General features: G+C 49.2%; 1 protein-coding gene across 1 annotated transcript in view; it reads right to left on the reverse strand.

Annotated features, from left to right (window-relative positions):
• The window catches only part of ZNF592 (zinc finger protein 592), a 98,178-nt gene extending 97,738 nt beyond the window's left edge, over nucleotides 1–440 (reverse strand). The window contains 1 exon segment of the mRNA XM_075576077.1: nucleotides 270–440. The gene's annotated coding sequence lies outside the window, so the exon portion shown is untranslated.
• Between the last annotated feature and the right edge of the window lie 11,777 nt (nucleotides 441–12,217).

Consider the following 12,217-nt stretch of genomic DNA (forward strand, 5'->3'; position numbering starts at 1 on the left):
TATCTATCCCCTCCTGACACACAGTGTGTATATATATCCCCCCTGACACACAGTGTGTATCTATCCCCTCCTGCCACAGTGTGTATCTATCCCCCCTGACACACAGTGTGTATCTATCCCCCCTGACACACAGTGTGTATATATATCCCCCCTGACACACAGTGTGTATCTATCCCCTCCTGACACAGTGTGTATCTATCCCCCCCTGACACAAAGTGTGTATATGGCCCCCGACACAGTGTATATATACGTGGGGCCTGCGCACTCACCGAGCCTCGGCCTGTCCTGTCTCACACGCCGGGGCCCCGGGGGGAGAGCTGGGCCCGGAACCGGGCTGGGATCCCAGGGATCGGCCTGGTTGGGAGGCCGGGGGAGGGAGAAACTAACATGGCGGATACAGACACGGGCCTGGGGGGAGGAGTCTGAGAGAGAGGAGAGGAGGGAGGGGGAGGAGAAAGGGGGAGGGGGAGGAGAAAGGGGGGAGGGGGAGGAGAAAGGGGGAGGGGAGGAGAAAGGGGGAGGGGAGGAGAAAGGGGGAGGGGAGGAGAGGGGAGGAGGTGAAGGAGAAAGGGGGAGGAGAGGAGAAAGGGGGAGGAGAGGGGAGTAGAGGAGAAAGGGGGAGGAGAGGAGGGAGGAGGGAAAGATAGAGAGGGTGGGGGGGATAAGGATGGAGAGGAGGGGCCTGCGGGAGGGTGAGATGGGGAGGAGGGGATAAGGATGGAGAGAGGGGGGGGGGTGAGATAGAGGGGTTAGAGATAGAGTGGAGGGGGGAGAGATAGAGAGGAGGGGGGAGAGATAGAGAGGAGGGGGGAGAAATAGAGAGATGGGGAGGGAGAGATAGAGGGGAGTGATGGAGAGGATGAGAAGGGGGTGGAGATGAGGAGGAGATGGGGATGGAGAGGAGGGGGTGGAGGGAGGAGAATGGAGAGGACAGTAGATGGAGGGGAAGGCAGAGGATGGGTTGATGATGAGGGGATGGAGAAGAGGGAGAGAGGAAAAGAGAGATATGGAGGGGAGAGAGAGATATTGGGAGAACGAGGTATAAGGGGGTGGGAGAGAGAGATATGAGAGGGAGAGAGATATATAGGGGAAGAGAGAGCTATAAGGGTGGGAGCGAGATATGGGGAGGGGAAGAGGGAGATATGGGAGCATGGGAGATTTTGGGGGAAGAGAGAGATATTGGGGGAATAAAGATTTGGGGAGAGAGATATTGGGGGGAGAGCAAAATATATATTATGGGTGGAAGATAAAGAGATATATGGTGCGGGGAGAGGGAGTTATGGGAAGAGATATATATGGGGGTAGCAAGAAAGAGATATCTGGGGGAGAGAGAGATTGGAGGGAGTGGAAGAGAGATATATATATGGGGGGAGAGAATTTTATATATGGGGGAGTGAAAAAGATATACAGTGGGGTGAGAGAAAAAGAGAGGTATGGGGAAGGAGAAATAGAAAGATGGGGGAAGAGAGGTATGGAGGGGGAAGATAGAGATATAGGGGGAGAAAAAGGAGAGCTATGGGGGAAGAGAGATTTGGGGAAGAGAGAGATATGGGGGGAGAAAACGAGATATTGGGGGTAGAGAGGTAAGAAGGGGGAAGGTATATGGGGGAGAAAAAGAGATATTAGGTGCGAAATAGAGATGTGAGCGGGGAAGAGAAATATATATGATGGGTGACAGAGAGATATATGGGGTGGAGATAAAATTAGATATATGAGGGGGGGGAGAACTATATGGGCGACCAGCAAAATATATATTATGGGGGGGCGGGAGTGAAAGAGATATATGGGGGGAGAGAAAAATATTGGGGTGAGGAAGATATATATATATATGTATGCACCTTAACCCTGGCTGTGCTCAAAGCTGTGACCATGCAGCAAGCTTAAGCCTATAGGGAACCATGTTAAAAATGTTTTTTGAGGCAAAAAGTGACACTGTGTGCTCATTTGCATGTCATTTCCCAGAATCCCTTGCTGCAGTGGAAGTGCTGTATGCTGGGTGATAATGGGGAAAGGCGGGGTTGCAGACCTGCCTAAGACATGCAGATGAGCACACAGTTGTATTTGCATATTTGCTTTCCTGTGGAGGGTTTTTGTCACTTTTTTTACTCACCATAACTTAACTCAGTATTATGGTTTGGCCTATCCCATAGCCTCTTTGCATACCCAGTTAATCAACCCCACACCGATGAGACCCATTAAGGAAGGGGGAGTTCGTGGGCCTGCAGTGCAAGCTGCAGTCCCTGCACGACCTCAAACACTACGGCTGGGATGTGGATGATGACCTGGAGGAAACCAAGGAGAGCCTGCGTAAGCACTTGGAGGAGGAATCCAGACGAATCATCTTCCGTACCAAGGTGGCGAACCTTGAGAGGGGGGAGAAATGCAATGCCTTCTTCTTCAAGAAACTCCACTCCGCCCACACGCCCCTGAGGGAGCTGCGAGACAAAGATGGCAACTTGCAGCAGGGGAAGGAGGAAGTCATGGGCGTCGTGAAAGATTTCTATGAAGACCTCTACTCCCCAAAAGCATCAGACCGAGACCAGGCTGACAAATTCCTGTCAGGGATTACAAACACCATCGACCCGGCAGGAAAAGCAGCCATGAACGCCCCCCTGACGCTGGAGGAGCTCCACGCTGCAACCAAATCCTTTAAGACGGGTAGGACGCTGGGCGGAGATGGTATCCCAGCTGAGTTGTACACGAAGCTGTGGGACCTGATCGGCCCGGACCTACTCGAGCTTTACAGGGAAATGGAAGCAGAAGGTAGGATGCCCCCAACGCTGAGGGAAGGAATGCTGACGCTCTTGTACAAACAGAAGGGGGAGAGGTGCGACCTCAAGAACTGGCGTCGCATCTCGCTCCTGAACGTGGACTACAAGATCCTGGTAAAAGTCCTAGCGAACAGACTGAAGAAGATCATCAGCCAGATCATCCACCCTGACCAGACGTGCGGCATCCCCGGACGCAGGATCGCAGACAGCCTCGCCCTAATCAGAGAGACAGTCCACTACATCAAAGACCGCCGTGTACACGCGGCCCTGGTCACCCTTGATCAGGAGAAGGCTTTTGACCGTGTCTCCCATGATTTCATGGGCAGGGTGCTGCGTGAGTATGGGATGGGGGAGATGTTCTGTTCTTATGTTAACCTGATGTACCTTGACATTTGCAGTGTGGCAATCGTGAACGGATGGAAGACTAACCCCTTCCCTGTCCTCTCAGGGGTTAGGCAGGGCTGCCCTCTTTCACCTCTCCTTTTTGTCCGTTGTATAGAGCTCTTCGCCCAGTGCAGCAGACGAGACGCAGGGATCAGGGGGATCGTCGTGCCAGGACCCCAGAGACGTGAAGTGAAGTGCTCGCTCTACATGGATGACGTCACCATCTTCTGCGCAGATAGCCGGTCGGTGAAGACGCTGGTCCAGACGTGCGAGGATTTCGGGAAAGCTTCAGGAGCAAAAGTCAACTGCGGGAAGTCAGAGACCAAGCTATTTGGGCTTTGGAACCTGGCTGCCGACCCCCTCCCCTTCCCCATCAGAGCAGGCCTCATCCAAATCCTCATCTGGTTTGGTGTGGGGAGCGAGGGCGCTGCCCTGAAGAGCTGGAACAAGAGGCTGAACAAGGTGAAGCAGAAGATCGGATTGTGGCGCCTCAGACCCCTCACCATTGAGGGGAAAAAGCTGGTACTGCTGAACGAGATCCTTCCTGTCCTGCAGTACGTTGCCCGGGCATACCCGCCTTCGACCAGAACCTGCCAGGAAATCTCCATGGCAGTGTTCCGCTTTGTCTGGGGGGCCAAGTTTAAGAGGGGCAAGCGCGAGGTGATGTACAAGGAGCCGCACAAGGGGGGCAGAGGAATCCCCGACATCCCCACTATACTGCGTGCCTTCTTTGTAAGCAACTGCGTGCGGATCACCCTGAGAGACTGTGACAAAGACTCCTCTGGCTACTCCATGTCCCGCCTCCTACTCCTGCCGCTCTGGAGAGCACTGGGGTGGGACAAGTGGGACAGCTCCATCCCTTACAGCTGGCAAAAGCCCTGGTTCTACAAGGACGTGAAGAAGTTTGTGAGGCAGAACAATCTGGAGGGAGTAAAACCAGACCTGTGGAAGCCCAAGGTCATCTACAAAATGATCAGGGCTAAAGACATCATGGAATCGGTCCCCGGCCTCCACCCCAACATCTTTGGAACGGTGTGGAGGAATGTGGCATCGAAAAGATTAATGAACAAACACATGGACATTGCTTGGCGGGCCATACACGGGGGACTCCCTGTGAATGCGGACAAGTACCAGAGTAAACTCAGCCTCGTGAGGCACTGCCCCAGGTGCAACCCAGTGGAGAAAAGCGTCATGCACCTCTTCTGGAACTGCCCCTTTGCGCAGGCCTTGCTGCGCACGCTGGACACTGACTTAAAGGATTGTATACCGAGGAAGTGCGTCACGTACTACTCGGTGTTCCACGGACTTTTCACAGGAACACACACAGAGGACGCAATCGAAGCCGGTTGGCGTCTAATGTGCTGTTTCAAAGACGTTTTACTATTCGCCAGGGAACGTTTGACCAAGGGGAAGAAGAGGATGTCGGTACAGGACTGTCGCAGGCTGCTCAAGGACTATTCCATCTTTGACGGTCCTGAGGGGGAGGACTAAACACCCCCCTCCCCACCCCCTCCCACTCCCCTGCCCCAAAAGTTTTTCTGTGCAATAAAGTTAGAGATAATGTGTGTATGATATGTCATGTCTGTGGTGCGGTGCATACGTATAAATGCACCGCCGTGTTCATCACAGTTTTTTTACTTTTGGGGAAACCATTAATAAAAATGTATGTGAGTTGTGTGGGATATGCACTGCGCCGTTGTCTACGTCGCGGTTTTTTTTCTCGTTTGGAAAATGATTTATGTACTGTTATAATCTTGTTAGAAAAAATGGGTGTATATAGCGCTAAAAATCAAGTACAGTGACAATTATAATAATGTGATATGACAGTGCAAATAATAATGATAATATTATATAGTGATAAACTTAGGCTGCCAGGTGACACCAACTCCAAGACACGGTTGGAAAAACAAGACAAAAAATAAACAATACAGACCGGCGCCAATTAGTCCAAGGTGGAAATAATGTCCGGCAATGAAAGAGTCTTAGAATAGCAGATAGCTGCAGAAGTATCTTCACAGCTTTACTTCAATAGGTGAACTCCGCTGACATAATGCATGGAAGAAAAAACTAAACATGCAGGACAAACAGGACAAGACAAACACTACATATAGCAGGCAAGGCTGACTATTCCTAAAAAATGGCGATTAATAAATATATTTTTTAGGAATAGTCAGCCTTGCCTGCTATATGTAGTGTTTGTCTTGTCCTGTTAGTCCTGCATGTTTAGTTTTTTGCAATACTGCACTATGATATGTTCTCTTTGTTTGTTTTTTCTTCCATGCATTATGTCAGCGGAGTTCACCTATTGAAGTAAAGCTGTGAAGATACTTCTGCAGCTATCTGCTATTCTAAGACTCTTTCATTGCCGGACATTATTTCCACCTTGGACTAATTGGCGCCGGTCTGTATTGTTTATTTTTTGTTATAATCTTGTTGTAAAGATTCGCTGCATAATAAAAGAATTTTCAAAACAAAAAGCTGTCTGTGGGTGGTTTTCTGGGTATGCACCTTAAGCCTGGCTGTGCTCAAAGCTGTGACCATGCAGCAAGCTTAAGCCTATAGGGAACCATGTTAAAAATGGTTTTTGAGGCAAAAAGTGGCACTGTGTGCTCATTTGCATGGCATTTCCCAGAATCCCTTGCTGCAGTGGAAGTGCTGTATGCTGGGTGATAATGGTGAAAGGTGGGGTTGCAGACCTGCCTAAGACATGCAGATGAGCATACAGTTGTATTTGCATATGCATATATATGTATATATATATATAGCAACTGTAAATATTACTGTATTCTCATTTGCATGTCGTAGACAGGTCTGCAACCCTGTCTTTCCCCATTATCGCCCAGCACACAGCGTTTCCACTGCAGCAAGGGATTCTGGGAAATGACATGCTAATGAGCACACAGTGTCACCTTTTGTCTCAAGCTCGTATTACACAAGCAAATCCTCAAGCCAATGCATACTGTTTTAAACACAGCTTTTAGACAGAGGCTGGGCTGGGCTGGGCTGGGCTGGGCTGAGATGCAAAGCCAGTAAACCCACTCACAGACATGTTTCAACCTTGATGGGTATCATCAGTGGGAGCTTGGTTGTGCTGGCTAAGCAGGTTTGATAGACTAGGTATTCACCACAATTATTAAGGTTATGGTGGGTTAAAAAAGTGACAAAAACCCTCCACAGTAAAGCATATAGCAACTGTAAATATTCCTGTATATTCATTTGTATGTCTTAGACAGGTCTGCAACCCTGTCTTTCCCCATTATCGCCCAGCACACAGCGTTTCCACTGCAGCAAGGGATTCTGGGAAATGACATGCAAATGAGCACACAGTGTCACCTTTTGTCTCAAGCTCGTGTAGCGGTCATGTAAAATGGCTACAGTCATCTCTCCTGCTGACAGTAAGGCCTGGTAAGTTGTGGGCATGCCAGCACTAATTATGGAGGTTTGCCCTCACACCCTGGTGGGGTGCCCTGTGTATGGATGGGAGTGGTCACATGCTCTGACTCCATGGTTAGTGATGTCAGAGGTGTGTCAGCTTCCAGAGTGTACATAAGGCACAGCACTGTGTCTAAAAGTTAGTTCTGCCAGAGTTCTATCTGAGTCCAGTTCTAGTAGTCTTGGGAGTTCTATTCAGTCATGGGTTAAGTGCAAGTTCTAGCAGATGGTTATGTTATAGTAACTGAAGAGGAGACTGTGTCCAGGGACCTGGCACAGGGCAGAGATCCCTGCGGGGATAGGGAATCCCTATTTAAGGAGAACTACACCTTTTAAAGGGAGGCACTGACTGAACATGAGTGGCTAGAAATCTACTGCGAGGGGCAGCTAGCCCACTCAGGCAATAAAGATGTTCTCAATCACAAACCCTCTCGTGTACAAGTGTGGAGTGAATATACAGAGAGGAGCACCACGAAGGAGTTCCTCAACAGGACCATCACCATGCGGACGCAGGGACCCTGATGAGGTGGAGGCGCTGCACTGGAACTAGGTAGGACTCAGCACACTACCTCAGCTGCCTGTCTGGACGGGTCCTCCCCACACACCATCATGCGGGAGACTCAGGAGTCCTGTTGCCAACAGGTGCACCACCAGACACTACCACACTGTAATGGGGACCGGTTAGACCACAGGGGCCAATGTGAGATTGGGTGGGTCAGGCCGGGCCAGAAATACCGTTACACTCGTATTACACAAGCAAATCCTCAAGCCAATGCATACTGTTTTAAACACAGCTTTTAGACAGAGGTTGGGATGGGATGGGATGGGATGAGATGGGATGAGATGAGATGTAAACCCACTCACAGACATGTTTCAACCTTGATTGGTATCATCAGTGTGAAGTTGGTTGTGCTGGCTAAGCTGGTTTGAGACTATAGACTAGGTATACACCACAATTATTAAGGTTATGGCGGGTAAAAAAAGTGACAAAAACCATATAGCAACTGTAAATATTACTGTATTCTCATTTGCATGTCGTAGACAGGTCTGTGGTGAATACCTAGTCTATAGTCTCAAACCTGCTTAGCCAGCACAACCAACCTCACACTGATGATACCCATCAAGGTTGAAACATGTCTGTGAGTGGGATTACTGGCTTTGCATCTCATCCCAGCCTCTGTCTAAAAGCTGTGTTTAAAACAGTATGCATTGGCTTGAGGATTTGCTTGTGTAATACGAGCTTGAGACAAAAGGTGACACTGTGTGCTCATTTGCATGTCATTTCCCAGAATCCCTTGCTGCAGTGGAAACGCTGTGTGCTGGGCGATAATGGGGAAAGACAGGGTTGCAGACCTGTCTACGACATGCAAATGAGAATACAGTAATATTTACAGTTGCTATATGCTTTACTGTGGAGGTTTTTTGTCACTTTTTTTACTCACCATAACCTTAATAATTATATATATATATATATATATATATATATAGCAAAAATAAATAGATGATACCGTTCTGTGGCTAACGAAATGCTTTTATTTGTGCGAGCTTTCGAGATACACTGATCTCTTCTTCCGGCGATGTTACAATGAATGAAGCAAGGATAATTTAAAAACAGTGTCTCTTGGAATGTTATCTGTGCTCGTCCCTCCCCCCGTGCGTGGATGTGTTTTATGGCTGGAGGTGTCAAAAGGTTCCTGAAAGAAAGTGATGTAAGAGTGTGTGTGTGTATCTGTGTGAATATAAATGAATGGAGAGCCCACGGTGTATACAGTGCTTTACAAAAGGGGTGTGTGGAGTGGGAGTTAATAAAAATGGTGTGGGTACGTGTGGAAATGTGGGAGATAGTGGCATAACTAAAAGTGTGTGTGGATACTATGTGGTCCCTATTGATGTATAGGGATGGAAAAACAAGGAGTATCGGTATGTGTAAGAGACAGCTGTGTGTGCATACATATAGCACAGTATGTACAGACATGGCCTATAGCGCTCATGGGAAGAGAGTTCACTTGTGTCAGTAATGACTCATAAAATTTCGATCTCTGTTTAGGCCACCGTTAAGTGTCCCGAACAGTTGCATAAATTTGTATTCATGCAACCATATATATATGAGAGAAAAATATATGGGGGAGTCAAAAAGAGATATATGGGGGTAAGAGAAAAAGAATGGCCTGGGGGAGGAGAAAAAGAGATATGGGGAAGAAGAGAGATTTGGGGGAGAGAAAGAGATGGGGGAGAAAAAGATAGATAAGAAGGCTTGAAAAGCGAGATTTGGGGGGGAAGAGATATGGGGCTGAAGAGAGAGATATGGGAGAGATTTAGAGATATGGAGGGGAAGAGAGATATGGGGCTGAAGAGAGAGACATGGAGGGGAAGAGAGATATGGGGCTGAAGAGAGAGATATGGGAGAGATTTAGAGATATGGAGGGGAAGAGAGATATGGAGGGAGGAAGAAACAGATATGGGGGTTGAGAAAAAGAGATGAGGGGGGGAAGAGAAAAATATATGATGGCGTGACAGAGATATATGGTGGTGGAGAGAAAAATAGATATATGGGGGAGAGAACAAGGGAGGTGCAGAGGAGAAGAAAAAGAGATATGGGTGTGGGGGGAGATATGGAGGGGGAAGAGAGATATTTATTTTATTTATTTATAAAATGTGTTACCAGGAAGTAATACATTGAGAGTGAGGCTGCGGTCCCACTAACTACTACAGCGCACGCCTCGGCGTGCGCTGTGCGATCAAGCCCTGCCCCCCCCAGTTCCTCCGGTCCCAGTCCCTACCTTGTCGCGCACCTTTCCCCAGCGGTGAGCGACAGGTTTTCAGGCAGGCATGGGAAATTGAGATTGGCATTTGCGACGGAGGCGTGGCCACGCCCCCGCCAGCGGTTCAGCCAATGAGGGTGAACCAGCCGCGGGACGTCATGGTCACGCCCCCGCAAACCTACCGCTATGTCCCCTCCCGTCGCAATCGCTCTCTCCACTCAGACCGCAGATCGCGGTGTAGCGTTGTGCACGCGCCGCCCCCCCCCGCCGGGCGTGTGCCACAGTGCTGACTGGGGACTCAGCCTTAACTCTCGTTTTCACGTATGTCCTGGGCACAGAGTTATGGTGACAAATACATGGCTACATTAAGTGAACAGGGATAGCTGTTATAGGCGTATGTAACAGTAACAGACCAGGTTAAAATGTGAGACAGCCTTAGATTTGAAAGAATTTAAACTGGTGGTGGATGTGAGAGTCTCTGGTAGGTTGTTCCAGTTTTGGGGTGTACGGAAGGAGAAGGAGGAGCGGCCGGATACTTTGTTGAGCCTTGGGACCATGAACAGTCTTTTGGAGTCAGATCTCAGATGATAAGTGCTGTATGTGGTAGGGGTGAGGAGCTTGTTCAGGTAGCTGGGTAGCTTGCCCATAAAGAATTTGAAGGCAAGACAGGAAAGATGAACTTTGCGCCTAGACTCTAGTGATGACCAATCTTGTTTGAGCATTTCGCAGTGATGTCTGCTGTATTTGCGTTGGAGAACAAAGCGGCATTTTGAATTGTAGAGGATGTCTAGTTTGCTAAGGTGGGGTTGAGGTGCCGAGCCATATACTATGTCTCCATAGTCAATAATTGGCTCTGCTGTGCCATATGCTTTCTGACCAGCAGACTCAGGGAGGATTTGTTCCTATAAATGACACCTAGTTTGGCATAGGTTTTGGATGTCGGGTTATCAATGTGCAACCCAAATGTTAAATGGGAGTCAAACCATACGCCAGATATTTAAAACTAGTAACATGGGCTATGTAGGTAGGTAGGTATTTTTCGTAAACGACATCACTTCATCTTCTACTATGTAGGAAGCGATGGGTTGTAGAGGCCAGCGGCAGGATCTTCAATACGTCCTCTAGTGTTTCCACACTTCGTAATTGTTGTTCTGCCTTTGGGTTTTTGGCTAATTTTCCAGTTCTTCCGAAAAGGGAACCAAAACTCCCCATTTTTCATCCGGGCTTGTGACCGGCATTGGCTGGGTTAACAGGGGCTAGGGTGGTATTATAGTTGGTTCTGATCTGAAGCGCGCGGCAGCGGACCACCAGCCCCTTTCCTCTAATGTGGAGGTCCCCGCTGGCTCCTTCCGACTTGGCTGACTGCGTGCTGTGACGCGTCAGCCGGCCGATGCTGCAAGCTCCTAGTGATTTGCAGCTCTGACGCGTCACGTGGTGCGGCAGTCAGCCAATGAGGGAAGGAGGAGAGGGAAGGCGCTAAGGATGGGAGGTGGCTTGGGAGGAGAGCAGGGAAGGAGCTGCATGGGAAAAGTGTGTGAGTGTATATGTATGTGTGTATGTATGTGTTGTGTGTATGTGTTGTGTGTATCTGATGTGTGTATGTGTTGTGTGTGGGGGTCGTGGTGGGGGAGTGGATGGCACCACGATCTTCACGAAGTTTTACCACGCCCCCCCCTCCCACTCCCGCCCCCTCCAGCTCCCGCCCCTGCCCCCTCCCACTCCCGCCCCCACCCCTCCCACTCCCGCCCCCTCCCACTCCCGCCCCACCACTCCCACTCCCGCTCCAGCTCCCGGCTCCCTACCGACCGCATATCGCAGTCAATTGCCTGTCTGCAGTGCGGACGCGCTGACTGAGGGAGCGGGGCCTTAGCCTTAGAAATGTAGCCTTGGTCCTGAATACCATTGTTACAGTCTTGTCAGTGGTTAAAAACATTTAGTTTTGGGAAATCCAATTTTCAAGTCTCAAAAAATCTGATTTAAGTACGTGTTCAAGATCAGAGAGGCTATGGCTGCGTGCATATAAGATTGTGTCATCTGCATACATGTGCATTGAAGCTTCCTTACTAGTTGTAGAAGATCATTGATGAACAATGAGACAGAACAGAGCCTTGCGGGACAGCGCAGGAGATATCCAGGGGGTTGGAGTTAGAGCCTGAGATGGACACATGTTGGGATCTTCCTGATAGGTAGGAATGAAACCAGTTTAAAGCATGTTTCCCTATTCCAGAGCTCTGGAGTTTGTTAAGCAGGATAACATGATCAACAGAATCAAAAGCCTTTGCAAAATCTAGGAATACTGCACCAGTGAGTTGTCCCCGTTCCATTCCGCACTGGATTTCATTGCAAACTTTTAGCAGGGTAGTTACGGTGGAGTGTTTGGGGCGAATGTCAGATTGGAATTGGCTAGGGAAATCGCTTAATTGGGAGTGGACACATTTCCCATGACTTTGGATAGAATTGGGAGAAGTGAGATTGGCCCGTAGTTTGAGACAGTGTTTTTGTCCCCACTTTTGAAGATTGGGACAACTCTGGCAGTTTTCCAGGTCTTAGGGATATGGCCTGCAGACAGGATAGAGTTGACTGTGGAAGCAATTGGTTTGGCAATTGCTGGGGCACCAAGTCGTAGGCCGTGCTTATAGTGCCGGCAACGCGAATTCGCCCAAAAACAAAAGCATTGCCGCCGCCGCCGCGTGCGCTTACAGTGCACGCGATGGCGACAAGCGACGGAGCGAAAACCCGCCGCCGGCAAAATTTGATTTTTCAAGGGCCGTCGCGTCACGTGACGGCCCTTTAACAAATCAAATTGCGGGAATCCCGCGATGCCGCCGACCGGCGAAACATAACCTTCACCGGTGGCGACGGGTGACG

Source organism: Ascaphus truei, chromosome 18 (genome assembly GCF_040206685.1).
Source record: "Ascaphus truei isolate aAscTru1 chromosome 18, aAscTru1.hap1, whole genome shotgun sequence".
Lineage (NCBI taxonomy): Eukaryota > Metazoa > Chordata > Amphibia > Anura > Ascaphidae > Ascaphus > Ascaphus truei.